General features: G+C 41.4%; 1 long non-coding RNA gene across 1 annotated transcript in view; it reads left to right on the top strand.

Annotated features, from left to right (window-relative positions):
- Positions 1–238: 238 nt before the first annotated feature.
- Positions 239–20539, top strand: part of LOC138959650 (uncharacterized) — a 52246-nt gene continuing 31945 nt past the window's right edge. Inside the window, exon 1 of the long non-coding RNA XR_011453766.1 lies at positions 239–387. This is a non-coding gene — a long non-coding RNA (uncharacterized lncRNA). The remainder of the gene's footprint in view (positions 388–20539) is intronic.

Here is a 20539-nt window from a genome sequence, read left to right as displayed (position 1 = left end):
AATGAGATGGGTCAGTACAGAACATGAAAACATCATGTTGAATATTGTTCCTAGCGCCATCTTTCCTATTTTCCCCTCCCCCGCCCTCCCCCAACCCGAACACTATCTCTTTCTTTACACCACTTCAGATTATTTGCGTGCAAGCGCCTGTATTTTAGCCTCTGAGAGAAGGGGGAATCCGACTCGTAAGGTCAAGGCTACGGAAAAACGCGCTAGCATTTTACGGTCATAGGTCATTATAGTAAGTAGCGCCCTCGCGAGTTTCTCGGCCACAACAAAAGCTGGGACGCTGGCACTGAGAAGGAATGGAATGCTGTAGACGATAAGGACATCTGAAGAAAGTGCAGTGACAGATCAGTCTCAGCGGAGTGGCATGCAGGAGAAAAGGTTCGGTACTGTTTATGTGTGCTTGGTGAACTTGCAGCTAGCTCAGCCTGCTTCTTGTGCGGCGGTCAGTCGGGTATACATTTTACACTTCCGTGGGTTTAAACCCTAGTCTTTTTGTGTGCCTCAGTCTAGCTTGTTGAATTATGTCGATGTATCCGTTCTTATGCATGGGTTCGTAATTTATAGGCCTATAACTGTTTCGTGAAGATTTTCAGTCAGCATGAATTTTGTGGATTGTGAGGGAAATATTTATTTTTAGTTATGAAACTGCGTTTCTAGTTTTTGCTTTCTCGGTTTTCGCGGCTGAGGCAGCCTTGCATTGACAGCAACATGTCAACGTTACTGCCCCCCTGTGCTGCCCCCTTCCCCTCCCTGTGTTGATGCGGGTGTGTGGGTGTGTGTGTGAAAACACCATATCCAACCACGAAAGCTAGACCAATAACGAGAAGTACAAGTGTAAGCTTGAAAACTGGTATGTCACAGTGACCCACTTAGAAGCTTTTAGGTTTGTATACCATCATTTGGGTGGGTATGGGTGTAGGTGTATGTGGGCGTGTGAGGGGGATATGGAGATGTTCACCAGTAAGGGAACCACAGCAGCTTACTGACAGGTAGACATGCAGGTTTGAACAATGCAGACCTTGATTCGCTCACAACCACAAGGCTCATTACAGTATTGGAATTGTGTGTGTACTGAAGCTTTTCTCTTCTAATCTTCTGTTTAATGTATATATATACTCTCTGAGCAGTAGTGATCCCTGACACAACACACACACACACACACACACACACACACACACACACACACACACACACACGACCAGCAAACTCATGAGGCATAATCACAAACAAAACGATGAGACATGTATTTATGGAAAACATAGTTCTGATAAATAAGAAAAGAAGTCGGTGATGAGTTGATTCTTTACTGAAAACAAAAAACAAACATGACGTTTCGGATCATAGATCCTTCGACAGATCAAAAGATAGTTCTGATAAATAATCTGTATGCAAAAACAAGCATCCACACAAAATGTGTGTATACATGTACACAAATCTTGTGCACTGGGCAGAGCTGACACACATTTCTGTCATAATTATCTCTTGGCACATACCCATCAACAACACAATGGATGTAGGTGGCCTTGCCAGGCCAGGCATAGGTGCACGATACGGAAATGAAGAAACCATTGTTTGGTTGTTTGTTAGTTTGTTTGCTTGTTTTCCCACAAACCCGTTTATTGGGTGTAGTATTGAGATTTCTCTTAAGCATAAAGTGTATGAACAGGAACACATTGAAAAGAAGGTGACAGATATACACCATTTGTCAGCTGTCTGTCTGATCATTTGTCCCTCAGTTTGTACCCCACCCCACCATTCCGTTGCATCCCCAAGCCCCCTACCAAACCAACCACCCTGCCACACCAAACCCCCATCCCCTTTATGTGTGTTTCTTCCCAGATGCAGGTCGGGTCCTGAGTTACAGCAAGTTTGTGTGCATATTTTTTGTCTGGCGGTGGTGGTGGTGGTTGTGTGTATGTGTGTATATGTGTACTGTGTGTGTGTGTATATGTGTGTGTGTGTGTGTGTGTTAGAGAGAGAGAAAGAGAGTGTGCGCGCCTTCGTGAGCGAGGCTGGTACTACATATTGTTCATACGAAATGACAAACACAGGTTACAAGCGATAACGCGCAAAAGTACTGGTTTATTATTTTACATCTGACACTAGGGATCAGTAATGTATAGATATATAGTTACAGTACCACGTAATGCGATACTACGTATTGCGATACTACTTATTGCGGTAAAAAACTTATGGACAGAAAGAAAAAGAGAAAAGAAAACAAATTATTAGACATGGCAAAAGGTATTAAAATGCATGAACAAGACACGAGAAGTAAATACAAGAAAAATAAACAATCACAAGACAGGCGAAGACAAACAGACACGAAAGTTACAATTACCAAACACTCGTTGGTTAGTCCTTCAACAACAATAAAGAGTTACGTTCTGTACGTTCAACAACAATAAAGAATTACGTTCCGTACGTTCAACAATACCATAAGCACTAAGAATACTCAAGAAACTTAGCATACATACGTTTAAAACCAAAATGGCTACTTTCAGAAAAATACAAAAACGTTGACTCATCAGGCCAGGAATACAAAGCAAACTGTCATACCAAAAAAGTCTAACGACAACGTTCCTGCGTTAATCAAAGTCACAAACAAGATATTTACTCATCCACTTTCCCTCAATAACGTTACAAGAAATAAGCCCGTTTACAAACGATCACCACAGACCGCAAGCTTCTTTTACCTAAATTCTTTTAACGTAAGGCTGAAAAAGTCGGAGAAAACGTTTCACTTCGAACTTCGTTAACCACAGAAAACACAAGTTATCATTATAAACATTAGCGACTTTCTAGCGTCTACAAAACATTGCTGTACGTTCACAACACTAGAACAGTTGAACACACAATAAAGAAACACTACAACAAGTCAGACTTTCAACTCACGTTATACATAAACAACTCACAAAGTCATTACAAAATGGCGACCAAAACACAACACAAACAAGTAACAACAAAATTACCTTATGCGCTGTGTGGGTTGACCAGCAGTACCAAAAACGTGTTGCCTCACAAACGAAGGGCACAAAACGATTCACACTTGAGAAACAACTGTCTCCAAGAACATTACGTTGACGTTAAAACATAAGAAACACTCCGTTGGTTCACTTGATAACCTTCATACGTTTACATCAAAACCAAACGCTTCCTAAAACCCTCAGATCGACTGACGAGACAGGAGTCAAGCAGCGGTATTTATGGAAACAAAAACCTAACATGGAATAGTTATTCAAAAGTCAAAGGTCACCGGATTGACCAACCAACAACATTCCTAAGACAGAATCGGGTGAAACTACTATTTTACAACCAATCAGTAACCGATCACGCACTCCGTGCATGCCCAAAACTTAAAACGGTATATTTAACAGAAAGAACATCAAGGAACTAGCTGACATCACAAAGCTAAAAACACGTGAGTCACACGTATTCTAAAACTTGCAACGCAGATTCGCAGGGCTCACCTCAAAATCAAAACACGGAAAAGAGCACGTGAATCTCACGGTGTTCTAGAACTAAACGACGCAGTTTGTGACACTCCGACCAAAACCAGGTCACAACAACTGAACAAGGAGCACGTGAATTACACGTAAAAATATTAACGCTCCACAAAACGGGTCACAACAAGAAAAACACGGTTTACTTCTTTTTACATCGTGCAATGGCTTGATCAAACGTAATTACAACAAAAAATAGGTGAATGCATGCCACATCGGCATGCACACTCCCACCGGAAATTATATTAATATAATTTACTTCAAAAAACCTTTGTACAAACACATTCCTTATATCAAAAGAAGAATAACGCAGATTTAGACATTTCAAATTTACAACTCAAAACCATTGTGTTGCAAAACATTTACACAGCAATATTACGGTTCAATCATTTTCAGTGTTTCAACACATCTCGTTTCAACTAAATGCCGTTAGTCATTACTCGACGGCATAAAAAAAAACCCGCACCACTTAAACCATAAATGTCTGTTACATCATCTGGTATAAAAACAAACTGCAACAATCTACAACTGTCAAATTGGAAAAACACTCCAAAGTTCAATGTTCTTTCAGTTCGCTTACACAGCTTTGTCTTTGTGATTTTCACGATCAACTAACACAGTCATTTTGTGAATAGGTCGCTCTAATATGCGACTATCACCAGTGGGACGGCCGTGATTGTCTAGAGCCTTTGTTCCAACATGCACTTTCACTCGTCTGACCAGTCCATCAGATCCCGGCATCACTTCGACTACACGAGCCATGCACCACTCTGATCTGCACAAGTTCTGGTCATGCAAGACAACAATGCGTAGGGCGTTGATGAAGGAATCACTTGACATGTCATCCAGGGTTTCAATGTGGATTGCCCTAGAGGCAAAACACGTCACGATCAGCCCGTACAAGATTAATGTCATGACCTTGACGCAGTCATCACGGTACCCTCGTTTTTTCTGGCGTTTCAGGCCCTTCAGATGCTTGACTGCGGCACTTCTGTTGTCGGGGAGGGACGGTTTCTCTGGTCGAAATGGTAAGAGCATCTCGTAGTGACCAGCTTCGTTGACCTTCACGATCTTCTTGAACTTTACATCGTCCTGGGACATGGATCCTGAGTCACTTGCAAAGTCTCTTTCCATAACATGTAATGGGTCAGTACACGAGACTTCGTCCACCTGTACCTTGTAGACGTGAGCTACACGTTCTTCTTCCCTCGATCCTGGCTTGACGATGACGCGCATGGACGAGGCTATGCCATCAAAGGCGACGGAATGCGGTGCCTTGCCGACGATGCTCCAACCTAACTTAGTCTCTACTGCGAATGGCAGTCCTTGGACAACGTTTAGGGGCATGAGGGCTTCAGCGCAGTCGTAGCCAATGAGGAGGCCTGCTTCGCAGTCAGGGTACAAGGGGGGCAGTTTAGGAGACAGGTGTTGGAGATGTGGGTAAGCTTTGACAGTCTCTGAGGTGGGGATATGAGTGGGGTCAACGGTCAGATAAGGTCGTGAGATGGCAGAAGGGAGCCTGACAAACTCACTGGAGGTAGGAGAGCGGACACGCAATCCAGAGTACTTCCTGCCGGAGACCACAGCATTGTCCTCAGTCAGTGTGGAGACCCTGAGTGTAGTCGGCTGCGATTTGGCTTTAACTTCTTCAGCCACTGACTGCACTACAAAAGTGGCGTTGGACATAGTGTCCAGTAGTGCGTACGTCAGCACTTCTACGTTGGGGTTAGAGTCACTGGAAACGAGAACGGGAACGATCATAGACGTGAAACCGATGCTGTTTTCCTCGCTGGCCTTAAGAGCAGACACCGTAGGGGTCGACGATGACAGTGGCTCTTGAACGTCAGCAGCAGAGGTACGGTAATTGTTCTTGTGTTCACTCGCCCCTTTGTTTTCACTCATACTGTTCTGATATTTGAAATTGTCATCGTGAAGACAAGTGGGATGAGCCTTCTTGCACTTCTTGCACGTCTGTTTCTGCTTACATTGATGGCTCTGGTGATCCTTGCTTCTCAGACATCCGTAGCAGATACGGTTCTTGAACAGAAAATCTCGTATCTCAACCAGAGGCTTCTCTATGAGTTCCTTACATGTCCCAGCGTCATGGTCCGGAAGTTGACAGTGCAGACATGCGGAGACATCCTCTGTCAGGGTTGACAGGTTCGTTGTGAACTTTCTTGGTGTCCCCGATGCACTTGTCAAGCCGAAAACAGGGTCGTTAGAAATGTCTGCTTCGAGGGTAATGAACGACACGAGTTCATTGAACAGAGGATACCTCTTCTTTTCAACCTTAGTTCGAGCAACTGTTCTAGACCATCTGTGACTCATCCAGTCTGGGAGCTTTCCGACGATCTTCCGTAAGTACTGGGCATCATCCAGGATGCTCAGTCCACCAACTTCCTGGGCAGCAACGGAACATTGCTGCAAGAAATCGGCCAGACTTCTGAGTCCCTTGGGATCTTTGCTTTTGACTGGGGTCCATTCGTCCAGCTTGGTCCGGAAAGCTTGCGAAACGACGTATGAGTTGCCGAACCGATTTTCCAGCACTTCCATGGCTCTCTCGTAGGCATCACCTTCTCTTAGCAGAAAGAAGCCGGTCACGGCCTCCTTTGCTTGACCTCCGATGTACCGTTGCAGATACAATAACTTCTCACTGCTGGTTATGTTTTGTCTCTCGATGAGGAACGAAAACGACGACCTCCAAATTGGATATTGGAGAGGGTCACCAACAAAAATGCACGGCTCCTGCATCGGCAAACGGTTGATCATCAGAGCGTCTGATAGGGTTTTGGCGAGAGAGTCCATAGGAGTGTCCTGCTTGGCAGGAGTAGCACGTGGACGTTGGTAGTACGCAGACGGGGGGTAGGAGGCAAATGGACGATCTGCATGACATTCCTTGTCAAAGTTCATGTACGCAGGGGGCCTTGCGTTTTCGTTTCCCCAAATAACTTTGGGGGTGGTCTGATGTGGGTCCAGGAATGTGGGCACGAAAGGCTCTGGTTTGGGATGTAGGTGGGTATCATAGGGGAAACAGGGTGGGGTCACTTGAAAACGTCTGTGGTCCATGCGTTGGTGACGTTCTTCTGGGAAGTAGGTGTGTCGTTCTTGCGTCTCATCACCTTCCCTTGTCTCTGGTAGGTGATAGGACCAACCTGTGTGGTCGAGATCAGGCGGGCGAGAGCCTGTGACGCTTGTCGTTGAGTGTCCAACGTTGTGCAGAGGCGGCTGACCAGTGTATGCACCGAGAGGGTGCTGCAGTGTGGTCAGCAGCGCTGTAGGCCGCATGGAGGATGTAGTTGCAGCCGTCGTGTAGTTAGGTGTGAAGGGCTCCTGATGGACGAAAGGAGCGCTCATTCCGACGTGATGGGGGGCGTTGACATCCTCTCTACGTTGAGGTCCGTACGCCTCGTAGGTGGCGTTGTTGGTAGTAGCGGCGCTTGTCGAGGCGCTGACTCCAACGACGAGGTCCACGACAGGTAACGCGTGCTGTTGTGGCTCAGTCGTTGTGGTTCCTGCGACGAAGTTGGTGACAGCAGCGTTGACGTTGACAGTCGAGATGTCATGGGTGCTGGCGGCTTGGCAGACAGGAACAGACGTGGCGTCCAAGGCTGGCTGGTGTGTCCCTTGGTCAGCAATGACGGCAGCACCTGTCCCTATTCCTATCGCTGTTTGCTCATTGTTAAGAGGAGGGGCTACAAGACTGTACAAGGGAACGAAAGGACGAGGGTGGAACCTAGTGTTCAACAAATCAACTGACGGTAGATCAGGGAGATCCTGCTGAACGGATTCACCTTGTTCCAATACTTGTAACATAGCTTGTTGTTCTCTTAAGCTAATTTTCAATTCGGTGGACTGAATTTGTCTCAAAGCCTTTTTCTGTTTAATATCTTCAAGAGCTGCTTCAGCTGCGTCTTCGGCCTGTCTAGCTGCTATTCTCTCAGCTTCCTTAGCCTGCCTAGCTGTGTCTTTTTCAGCTTCCTTAGCCTGCCTAGCAGTTTCTTCGATCAGCCTAGCTGCTGTTCTCTCAGCATATTGTTGTTGTAAGAGATCCAGTTCACTAAACTGAGCTTCCTTTATTGCGTCACCTTCCACTTTTATGGCCAGGGAAGCAGCCTCTAGTTTAAGAGCCAATTTAGTGTCTTCAGAGCTAACACTTTTAGAGCGGAGAGACTCGGCGCGAGAAGCTACTTGGCTACCTGATCTCCTGATACCTGACTTGTGGCTAGCTGACTTGTGGATGGCTGAAGTAATGCTAGCTACTTTATGAATGGCAGACTTAACACTGGCTGACTTGTGGGTGGATGACCCAACGCTAGGTGTAACACTGCTATGCCTGGAAGTAGGCTCCTTAGCCACCTGCACACTAGTCGTTTGTCTGTCAAGAGCTCGATCAATGTCAAACATAATGTTCTGAACTGTTCTCTGAACATCATCCCAACTTTCCTGAATGGTTTCACCGCTACCAATACTACGAAGACCTTTCTCTATGTCACCAAGATCCTTGTACATGCTCAAAACAATTTGTTTTTGACTGGTTAACGACTCTTGATTAGGAGTTTCTTGGTTAAGCTCTGTTACTACCTCACCGATTGCTCGTTCCAAGAATGTTCGTTGTCTTGCAAAGTTTCTAGTTTTGATCTCAATCTGGTACTCTCTACCTTTTTCAGTAGGCTTAATGTCACGCCTAGGCCTTTGAGAATGTTCATCTTCATCGCCGTTAATGTCATAACCTGAAGCTTCCAATGGTTTATCTGCTGGAATCTCCTCCATTACAATGTTCGCTTATTCAAAAGCACTAAAAACCTACATAAGGTTTATCTGTTTATAAAGTAAAATGAATCGATCTGAGGGTCGTTTGGGATAATACACAAAAGTCACAAAAGATGCGCCGGATATGGAGTAGGAAGATCTCTAACCGACAAGTTGATCTGTGTCAAACTATGGTTCACTAACACAGTGACAGGTAACAATAAAGTCTTTTGCTGGTTATCAACAGCTACGTTTACGTTCATTGAGCGTCAATAACAAAAGTTCTTTACATTCACTTGGCTGGACTTCAGCTAAGTTTGTTTACTTTAGCTAAAGTTCTTTCACTGGGCGTCAGCAGCTAAGTTTTTTACTGGGCGACAGCAACTAAAGTTTTTTACTGGGCGACAGCAACTAAAGTTTTTTACTGGACGACAGCAACTAAAGTTTTTTACTGGACGACAGCAACTAAAGTTTTTTACTGTGCGCGCCTTCGTGAGCGAGGCTGGTACTACATATTGTTCATACGAAATGACAAACACAGGTTACAAGCGATAACGCGCAAAAGTACTGGTTTATTATTTTACATCTGACACTAGGGATCAGTAATGTATAGATATATAGTTACAGTACCACGTAATGCGATACTACGTATTGCGATACTACTTATTGCGGTAAAAAACTTATGGACAGAAAGAAAAAGAGAAAAGAAAACAAATTATTAGACATGGCAAAAGGTATTAAAATGCATGAACAAGACACGAGAAGTAAATACAAGAAAAATAAACAATCACAAGACAGGCGAAGACAAACAGACACGAAAGTTACAATTACCAAACACTCGTTGGTTAGTCCTTCAACAACAATAAAGAGTTACGTTCTGTACGTTCAACAACAATAAAGAATTACGTTCCGTACGTTCAACAATACCATAAGCACTAAGAATACTCAAGAAACTTAGCATACATACGTTTAAAACCAAAATGGCTACTTTCAGAAAAATACAAAAACGTTGACTCATCAGGCCAGGAATACAAAGCAAACTGTCATACCAAAAAAGTCTAACGACAACGTTCCTGCGTTAATCAAAGTCACAAACAAGATATTTACTCATCCACTTTCCCTCAATAACGTTACAAGAAATAAGCCCGTTTACAAACGATCACCACAGACCGCAAGCTTCTTTTACCTAAATTCTTTTAACGTAAGGCTGAAAAAGTCGGAGAAAACGTTTCACTTCGAACTTCGTTAACCACAGAAAACACAAGTTATCATTATAAACATTAGCGACTTTCTAGCGTCTACAAAACATTGCTGTACGTTCACAACACTAGAACAGTTGAACACACAATAAAGAAACACTACAACAAGTCAGACTTTCAACTCACGTTATACATAAACAACTCACAAAGTCATTACAAAATGGCGACCAAAACACAACACAAACAAGTAACAACAAAATTACCTTATGCGCTGTGTGGGTTGACCAGCAGTACCAAAAACGTGTTGCCTCACAAACGAAGGGCACAAAACGATTCACACTTGAGAAACAACTGTCTCCAAGAACATTACGTTGACGTTAAAACATAAGAAACACTCCGTTGGTTCACTTGATAACCTTCATACGTTTACATCAAAACCAAACGCTTCCTAAAACCCTCAGATCGACTGACGAGACAGGAGTCAAGCAGCGGTATTTATGGAAACAAAAACCTAACATGGAATAGTTATTCAAAAGTCAAAGGTCACCGGATTGACCAACCAACAACATTCCTAAGACAGAATCGGGTGAAACTACTATTTTACAACCAATCAGTAACCGATCACGCACTCCGTGCATGCCCAAAACTTAAAACGGTATATTTAACAGAAAGAACATCAAGGAACTAGCTGACATCACAAAGCTAAAAACACGTGAGTCACACGTATTCTAAAACTTGCAACGCAGATTCGCAGGGCTCACCTCAAAATCAAAACACGGAAAAGAGCACGTGAATCTCACGGTGTTCTAGAACTAAACGACGCAGTTTGTGACACTCCGACCAAAACCAGGTCACAACAACTGAACAAGGAGCACGTGAATTACACGTAAAACTATTAACGCTCCACAAAACGGGTCACAACAAGAAAAACACGGTTTACTTCTTTTTACATCGTGCAATGGCTTGATCAAACGTAATTACAACAAAAAATAGGTGAATGCATGCCACATCGGCATGCACAGAGAGAGAGAGAAAGAGAGGGTTAAAACAACCAAATACACCTCACAATTCAGTGCTTCTAAACTTGAACAATAGGGGCCAGGAAATAAAGTTTTAGTGTCAAACATGAGAGTGGATAGTGGTGACCTTGTTCTTTTCACTCCCAGGTCAAGATGATATTTGACAAACAATGCAGGGAGATTAGTTGCGAACAACTAAGAACTAACAGATAACAGGCACATGGAATATTTTAGATACGGATTTTTTTTCTTGCACTCAGAAGAATGGATTTACAAGTATTGAGGTTCTTTTCTAAGTTAAAAAAGATTTTTTGGTTGGACAAGAAATAATGGATTATAAATAATGAGTTTCTTTCCTAAGTTGAACATATTTTTTCGTGGGAAAGTATTATGAGCATTAACCTTTGCCGTGCTTCCTGGGTTCACCAGTGTACCCAGAGACACACTAAAATCATTGTAACTCTGGAACCATTAAAGGTATCGTTTTGAAATTTTAAGTATCTCTCACACACCTAATTTGCTCTCTGTCTGCAAATTTTTAGTGTGTACATGACAAAACATCAGAATTAATTGATTATGATAATTTACATAAACACTACCGATGGCGCGGGTTCACACATACCCATACTTTTATAGAGTAGTAGTGATTGTAACTATCCCTCTGCCGACGGCGCGGGTTCTGCTACACCCATAATTACCAAAGCGGCGGAACAGTGTCTGTCTGCCTGTTTGTCTCCAAGAGACTGTCTGTCTCTCTGTTTGTCTGTCCGTATCTCTCTGTCTGTATGTCTGTTGTCAGTTGCTCTGTCTGTCTGTCTGTCTGTCTATCCGTCTATCTGACTGTCTGTCTATCTGACTGTCTGTCTCTGTCTCTCTCTCTCTGTCTGTCTCTCTCTCTGTCTCTCTTAGTCTCTCTCTCTTAGTCTCTGTCTCTCTCTCTTAGTCTCTCTCTCTGTCTCTCTCTCTTAGTCTCTCTCTTTCTTAGTCTCTCTCTCTCTTTCTTAGTCTCTCTCTCTCTCTTAGTCTCTCTCTCTCTTTCTTAGTCTCTCGCTCTCTCTCTTTCTTAGCCTCTCTCTCTCTTTCTTAGTCTCTCTCTCTCTTTCTTATTCTCTCTCTCTTTCTTTCTTAGTCTCTCTCTCTCTCTCTTAGTCTCTCTCTCTCTTTCTTAGTCTCTCTCTCTTAGTCTCTCTCTCTTTCTTAGTCTCTCTTTCTCTCTCTTTCTTAGTCTCTCTCTCTCTTTCTTAGTCTCTCTCTCTCTTTTTTTTTAGTCTCTATCCCTCTCTCTTTCTTAGTCTCTCTCTCTCTTTCTTCATCTCTCTCTCTCTTTCTTAGTCTCTCTCTCTCTCTCTCTAGCTCTTTCTTAGTCTCTCTCTCTCTTTCTTAGTCTCTCTCTCTCTCTTTCTTAGTCTCGCTCTCTCTCTCTCTCTTTCTTAGTCTCTCTCTCTCTTTCTTAGTCTCTCTCTCTCTCTCTTTCTTAGTCTCTCTCTCTCTCTTTCTTAGTCTCTCTCTCTTTCTTAGTCTCTCGCTCTCTCTTTCTTAGTCTCTCTCTCTCTCTCTTTCTTAGTCTCTCTCTGTCTTAGTCTCTCTCTCTTTCTTAGTCTCTCTCTCTCTCTCTCTCTCTCTAAGTCTCTCTCTCTCTTTCTTAGTCTCTCTCTCTCTTAGTCTCTCTCTCTTTCTTTGTCTCTCTTTCTCTCTCTTAGTCTCTCTCTCTCTCTTTCTTAGTCTCTCTCTCTCTTTTTTAGTCTCTCTCTTTCTCTTTCTTAGTCTCTCTCTCTCTCTCTTTCTTAGTCTCTCTCTCTCTCTCTTTCTTAGTCTCTCTCTCTCTCTCTTTCTTTCTTAGTCTCTCTCTCTCTCTTTCTTAGTCTCTCTCTCTCTCTCTTTCTTTGTCTCTCTCTCTCTCTTTCTTAGTCTCTCTCTCTTTCTTAGTCTCCCTCTCTCTCTTTCTTAGTCTCTCTCTCTCTCTCTGTCTTAGTCTCTCTCTCTCTTTCTTAGTCTCTCTCTCTCTCTCTTAGTCTCTCTCTCTCTTTCTTAGTCTCTCTCTCTCTTTCTTAGTCTCTCTCTCTCTCTTTCTTAGTCTCTCTCTCTCTTTATTTGTCTCTCTCTCTCTTTATTTGTCTCTCTCTCTATCTTTCTTAGTCTCTCTCTCTCTTTCTTAGTATCTCTCTCTCTCTCTCTTTCTTAGTCTCTCTCTTCCTCTTTCTTAGTCTCTCTCTCTTTCTTAGTCTCTCTCTCTCTTTCTTAGTCTCTCTCTCTTAAGTCTTTCTTAGTCTCTCTCTCTCTTTCTTAGTCTCTCTCTCTTTCTTAGTCTCTCTCTCTCTTTCTTAGTCTCCCTCTCTCTCTTTCTTAGTCTCTCTCTCTCTTTTTCTTAGTCTCTCACTCTCTTTCTTAGACTCTCTCTCTCTCTCTTTCTTAGTCTCTCTCTCTCTTTCTTAGTCTCTCTCTCTCTTTCCTAGTCTCTCTCTCTCTCTTTCTTAGTCTCTCTCTCTCTCTTTCTTAGTCTCTCTCTCTCTCTCTCTCTCTCTCTTTCTTAGTCTCTCAGTCTCTCCCTCCCCCTCTCCCTCCCCCTCTCCCTCCCCTGCAAGAGGTCGGTGAAGGGAGAAACTCGATGCAACCACTGAAGTAGCGCTGTGGGTTTCCCTGAACCCACCCCGTCGTTAGAGAAATAAACGGTAAAAACCCTCTTTCAAATGTATGGGTTCAGACAAACCCGCATCGTCGTTAGAGGAATAAACGGTAAAAACCCTCTTTCAACTGTATGGGTTCAGACAAACCCGCATCGTCGGGAGTGTGTAGTCAAAAGCGGCATCCGGCAAAGGTTAATGATAAACTATTTGTTGCTGTTTTATCAATAGCACAGTAAGTCTCATAAGTGTGTGTGTGTGTGTGTGTGTGTGTGTGTGTGTGTGTGTGTGCAACAAGAAGAACAGCGGCAATGACGAAAGTACAGCTTTTCCTTACTCATCACTTATGATGTGTCACGGGTCCAAGGTTTTATGGCTTACAGTTTTATTTTTCTCTTTTTTTGCCAAAGTTTAGATTTCAGCTATAATCTCAATTTTTTGCCCCCCTCCACTCCCATCTCCCAGTTATTTACCTGCCATATGTGTTATCTCGAGTAAGATGAGCACAATGGGAATTAGGTAGATCCTGACTACACAGGTATAACTGATGCAACATTTGTTCAGGACATACTGACCTGAAAAACAAACGTCTTTATTTCAGGCGGCAGCTGCAGTTGAGGCTTGCTCTAACCGCTCAGTAACTTCAAGATACAAAGGATGACATTTTTATTTGGTTGTGAGTTATCAGCAGTTCCTGTTTCCGTTAATGACTGCCAAAAATGCTGCTGTGTGTGACTGGTTAGAAGACTTCAGTGGATGGAAAACACAGTTTATGAGCAATAGACACAAGCTTAATGTTTCAACTGCACTAAATGACCTCAAGATACAGAGAATGGCATTTTCAGAAATTTGACTGAGTATCAATCATCATGCAGTTTTCCACTTTACTGGTTAACATACTAAGATGCAAGGTTGATGAGCAATTTCTCGAAGTAATGGAAAATATATTCAAAACGATTGTGCTAAGATTTGTTGACAGTTATGAGAGAAAAAGTCATGCTTTTTTTTTGTTGACAGATGGGTGACTAATACAATAATTTGTTTTTCGTGGGGTAAAATCCAGATTAAACTGCACATTCTAAAACCTAACTGGTATGCTATTGAGGAATTACATTTTGGCTTGTATGTTATGCAGATGGGACTTTTTATTCTTACAAAAACACTGGCTAAGGTGAGCAGGCTAATCATGTAAACTTATGATGAATTAGACTCAAAGATTGTTTTCTCTTTGTTGCAGAATTATTTTCATCTTATGAGATCAGAAGCTCCACAGGGGATGACTCCACAGGGGATGACGTGACCAGAATGGTGTTGACTGAGAACAGACTTTCTCTTGGATATATATATACTGTGGAACAAAATTGTCTGTGCTGTTTTGACGGTCCTGTGCACTTCAAAGCCAATAGATGACCATTCCGTCTGACTGTAACTACAGCCACGAGAAACTATACAGACAAAAATGTGTTGAACTGATCATGCAAGTACCAGAGAAATATATATAATACCTCATTGATGCCTTTAATGTGAAGTCCTCCAGTAGGCTTGTTATCACCGTGACAACTGCATGTTAATATTGTCAGTCATGCAACAAAATATTCTTGTGTAATGAGTAGCACTTTTCTTGGTGAACAGTTACTGACTTTAGACATGCCAGCAGTACTTCTTTCGTGTCCTGTTAACATGGCAGTGTTCACAGCGGTCATTGCTGACTTTGATTGGTCAACAGCTCTGGTGCTTAAGTCTGTAAGACTGTAAATCAGGTGCGTGTCTCCAATGTTCTATGACACCTGCGATGTGATCCAACAGTATTGTCCGGTCATGGGTACTTTGCTATGTTTTCGCTGTATGAAACTGTGATGTACGTACACACAAATTTGATCTCTCTGTTCAGAGACTCTAATGTATCTTCGCTGAACAGAATCTTCTGCTCAAGTTAGATACACATTGTCCTGACACAAAACCCAGTGCATGAACAGCAACGTCTGGGAACTCAGGCAACCTTGTGACAACAAATCTCTCAGAATTTTGATGTTCCACCAGACAGCCTTGACCCATGACTGTGCAGTCACCCGCTACCATGGTGATCAGTCCACTGATATACATTGTGATATTTGCCCTCTACCTGATGTGTTTTGCACTTCTGGCATCCATTGTCTTCTTGAGGGAAACAATGTGCAATTTCTGCAGACACTTGCGTGGATACAGCATGTATGCACCATACAACTATGTCGGACGTGGATATGCTGTGTCGCCTTCTTGATACTGTCAGTATGGGGGGGGGGGGGGGGGGGGGGGGGGGGGGGGTTGTAAAACTTCGTTTTCGTGTCAATGTATGGCAGGGTACTGTAATTACTTCCGGACCATTATCTAAAGCAAAACCAGTCAAATATGACAAGACACTCCAGGAATTAAAAAATTAATTATCTGTTACCTAATTAAGACATAGTATATCACAGCAAAGAATTAGTCGTGCAACCAAAATAAGCGCTGCGCTCTTTGATGCCTGTTGTTTTTGTCTTTTCCGACTTTAAAATAATGGGGTACAATGTATTTGATTCAGGCATGCTGCCAACGTAAACTTGTGTAAGCGATGAAACACGCTGATTGAATGTGTCCAAAGGCTGTAATGGTTTCACTCTTGGAATTATTCACACTGAGAAATGAAAGAAAGCCTGGTCTCAATGTAAGAAGTGAGTATTATTTATGAGTTTCGTGATCTGGATTTCCAAACTTTTGAAGCCTCGATTCATGCACATGCACTTTCAGTTTGTGAAAACCTTTGTTTGTGATTTTTTTCTGTTTGTATTTAAACACATTATCCTTATACATAGATCATTTAAATTTTCATTATTATCACTACAAACAGCAGCAACAGTTGCATTTATAATTTGTTATAATCAGCATCAATTGTGATTTTTGTGTTAAATTGCACATTAAAACTCAAACTTTATTGAGGCAGCAACTATAGTGTATGTTTTGTTGACAGAATGTTTGTGTGAATTGTTTAATGTTTAGGCTTGCTCCTTAAACATATTACACTGTGATTGTAGAAGAAGAATGTTAAAGCACAAAATCACCATTTTTTTCTCTCTCAATACGTACAGAATACAGAAAACAGAATCTTTATATGCCCAAGGTTGGGAATTTGTCTTGACATTGCGGTTAAGAAACATTTACTCCAGCCATGCACACCAACACACGCACCATCAGCAGTAATTTACACTTTAAAAATGTTGTTGCATGCTGTGGCATAAAGTATGTTTTGTTGATTTAAGCAATTTTCTCTAATTTGTTGTGCAATTTCTTGTTATGTTTGTCTGTTCTGCTTAGTTTTTGGGACAGTTCAGTTGTAATCTTTTATACATGTAGAACTATTCAGTCTGTACAAGTGCCAGTTCCACTGAATCTGTTTTCCAAGTGTAGCGTTCAAGGCGAACAGCAATGATTGAATAATCTAGCAGGAAAAAAAGAAAAAGCACAAAGCCTTAATTTGTGGCTTCTACCTTATTGTGTTTTATTAATTCTTAGTTTCATGTCTATATGCACTCTATCAAAGGTCAATGCATGTGCTAGTGTACTGTATCAGCTATAATACACGCCAGGATTTATAGTTACATACATGTATGTGTGCCGTTTAATTTTTATTTGATAACTTTATTTTCTTTTTAGCTGTTTTTGTATGTTAGAACCAAAGATACTTGCACCCACCAGCAGCATTTCTTTTTTCCCCTCTGTTTTGTTTTCCTTGATCAAATTGTTTTTGCTAATAATGGCTAGGGAGATGCATGGTGGTAGGTTAGTTGTCTGGTTGATCATTTTGATTAGTTTGTTGATGTTTGATAGTTTATTTTATTTTATTTTATTTGTTTCTTAGTTTGTTTGTAAAAAAAATGTTAAGTCAGCATGAATGCAATAACATAATCTGATTGCTTTTGTTTAATTCAGAATGAAAGGGGGAGGGGTCATTGTATTAATATTTTTATGTGTATTCTGTTTGCCTTTGCATTTGAAAAATAAGTTGGCCACTAATTGACACAGACAATTATAATCAATGAGCCATTAAACATGTCAGTTTTGTCAAAGTTTGCCAATTATGTGTGATGCTGACTGTTTAAGGGGGCTGCCTACTTGTGAAATAGTCTCGGTTGCAACAGGAAACTGCATAGCTTTGTCTCGTTCATCAACTCTCATTGGCAGTCACAGATGAAACGAGACCGGATGCTGCAATGGTTTCTTTGTGTCTTGATTTGATCATTTGCGTCACTATTACCCAATTTCATTGACGTCAACATGACAAAATGCTGACAAAATGACGCAAAACCTCGTGTTTTTAATTGAGCGCCAATACGTCGCAGACTTTTGCGTTCTTTTTGTACACGTGTGTTTGTATGTCAGCACAAGGTTAAGGACAATTCCATTTTAGGCTTTTGTTCTGTAACGCTTTGGGAGTAGCAAAACATTCAAGTGCCTGTCAGGAGAGTTGTTTCAATTGACAGGAACAGCTAGGAATAGCTTTTGCGTTCCCCCCGCGGGTTAGGGGGAAGAATTTACCCGATGCTCCCCAGCATGTCGTAAGAGGCGACTAACGGATTCTGTTTCTCCTTTTACCCCTGTTAAGTGTTTCTTGTATAGAATATAGTCAATGTTTGTAAAGATTTTAGTCAAGCAGTATGTAAGAAATGTTAAGTCCTTTGTACTGGAAACTTGCATTCTCCCAGTAAGGTCATATATTGTACTACGTTGCAAGCCCCTGGAGCAATTTTTTGATTAGTGCTTTTGTGAACAAGAAACAATTAACAAGTGGCTCTATCCCATCTGCCCCCTTTCCCCGTCGCGATATAACCTTGAACGGTTGAAAACGACGTTAAACACCAAATAAAGAAAGAAAGTTTTTTGCAATGGACTTGATGTTCACATTTTCAGCATAGCTCGAGAAATGTGTGGGATACAACATATAATATTTTAAGGCATTTTCAATATCTCTGAGGCATTGTTTTACTTTTTTAAATGAAAAACAGCCATTATAGCAGCCTGTACACAATGAGTATAAAACATTGCAACCGTCTGTGTACTGTACATTTCTCACTGCATTCCATTCAAAAAATGACTTTCGTCTACTTTCTGTATTTTAAACAGAATATACAACCCTTTAAGTAGAGATTTTTAATCGTTTTCTGTTTGTGTTTTTGCAAAATACCCAACTGGTTACATAGTTTCGGAACTCGCCTGTGACCTTGTGTGAAGGTCAAGGTCATGGAATGTTGGTCAACATATTTTTGACACCGTAGGCTATAAGTATGCGAAATATGAAAGCTCTGCTTGCTTTCATCTCTGAAATGTGTTGATGTCTATGAATGTGGGGAATGAAAAATGACCGCGAAATTTAGGGGGTAGGGTTGGGAAATTGCCTGCAATTTCATTTTTTTGCATGGGACTTGATGTTCACATTTTCACCATAGCTCTAGAAATAAGTGGGCTATAACGTATCACATTTTAAGGCATTTGGAATATCTCTGAGGCATTTTTTTTACTTTTTAAATGAAAAAATCTAATAGCGCTCACAAAATTCATATAAAAAACTCTATAAAACATTGCACACTTCTTTGTACTGTACATTTTTTGCTGCATTCCATTCAAAGAATAAATATCTTCTATTTTCCGGATTTTAAACAGAATGTACAACCCTTTCAGTATAGGATTTGTATCCTTTTCTGTTTGTGTTTTTGCAAAATACTGAAGTGGTTATAGAGTCTCGGAACTCACCTGTGACCTTGTGTCAAGGTCATGGAATGCTGGTAAACATTTTGTTGACATTGTAGGGTATAAGTATGCGAAATATGAAAGCTATGCTTGCTTTCATCTCTGAAATTGAAATGTATTGATTTTTATGAATATGGGGAATGCAAAATGACGACCGCGAAATTTAGGGGGTAGGGTTGGGAAACAGCCTGCAGTTTCATTTTTTGGCATGGGACTTGATATTCACATTTTCACCATAGCTCGAGAAATGAGTGACCTACCACATATCAAATTGTAAGGAATTCCGAATTTCTCTGAGGCATGTTTTTACTTCTTGAATGGGAACTAGTGAGCTGCTTTCAACACTTTATTGCAAAGCACAAAAAAGTCCCACAATAATTGTTTCTCTCCTGTGTTAGTCCTGCAGGCTGATGATATAGGTGTCATTTTTGCAAGCTAATGTGTCAAGCATATTTTGGGGCTTTATCTTTAGGAATCATGATTATAAAAGTCATCATAGATTTAGACTGTTCCTATTAGGTTTAAACTCACAAGTTCCAGAAAAGAAGAAATATTTGATAAAATTAATTGTGATAATCCCAAAAGCAAAGTGTAATAAATATCACAAACAAATGTGACCCTCCACCACGGAATGAGTCGCATGTCACCTTTGCATGATTTTCATATTTTTACATTTTCCTAAGGGGTTTTTGATGCTCTATCCAGTGGTGACAACTGTTTTAGAAAAGAGCGAAAACTGTTTGAGTTATAAGCCTGTGACTAAGGTGACCCTCACACTGTTACCAGACACTCCCCGGACTTATATTAAGCCTAGCGCAGAACCGCGCGAGGTGACATGTGACTCATTTCGTGGTGGAGGGTCACAAATCATCTGCTGCTCTAGCTCTCTGAGCAGTCAAGAAAATGATAATTTCCTACTTATTGACCCAAACTCAACCGAACTGTCACCTTGACATTTGACCAGGATCAACCAGACCTGGGTCATGTCTAGCAGTCATCAAATCCTGGAAGCTACTGTGTGACACTACAATGATTTTGCAACGAACATGTTCAAGAAAAGAATAACCTCAAAGTAAAGGTTTTTATCTACGTCCAGCCGGCCGAACACTGCTCAGTACTAACACTCTCCTGATTATATAGGTGAGACAAAACGAGAACATTTTGAATACATGTATTATAATTGTGAAATTTTTTTGATCTGATTGTGCAATCAAAGACGTCAGAATTAAGTGTGAAAGAGTTGCGAGATGTACAGGGTCCCTCAATATCTTGCTGGTGTATTAATTTTCCTGCACAGTTTTATTGTTTTTTCTATGACGCATGTTTGTGTTGTCTTTTGTCATACAGGTGTATAAACAGTAAAGTGATATGTTCACTTGAGGTGATTTTAATGGTGTTACATTTGTTGTATAAATGCGCTATGTATAAGTGAGAGCTGAGTGATTACATGTTGTATGTTTTATATGCATGTTAAACTCATTGTCTCCCAGGTACGGATAAATCCGTACCCACTCATATGACTATCTGACCAGGTACGGATATATCCGCTCAGACTGTTAGCTTCAGTCGCTTCCTGTAACGTCCATCTAACGCCTGCATTCCAGCATGTTGATACACAGTTACTACAATTCTGAGTGGACCTGCTGCGCACAGCTGGTCTCGGCTAAAAAAATCCTTGG

This window comes from Littorina saxatilis, linkage group LG2 (genome assembly GCF_037325665.1).
Source record: "Littorina saxatilis isolate snail1 linkage group LG2, US_GU_Lsax_2.0, whole genome shotgun sequence".
Classification (NCBI taxonomy): Eukaryota; Metazoa; Mollusca; class Gastropoda; order Littorinimorpha; family Littorinidae; genus Littorina; species Littorina saxatilis.
The sequence above is the reverse complement of the archived record's forward strand: the minus strand, read 5'-3'. Positions and strand labels throughout refer to the sequence as shown.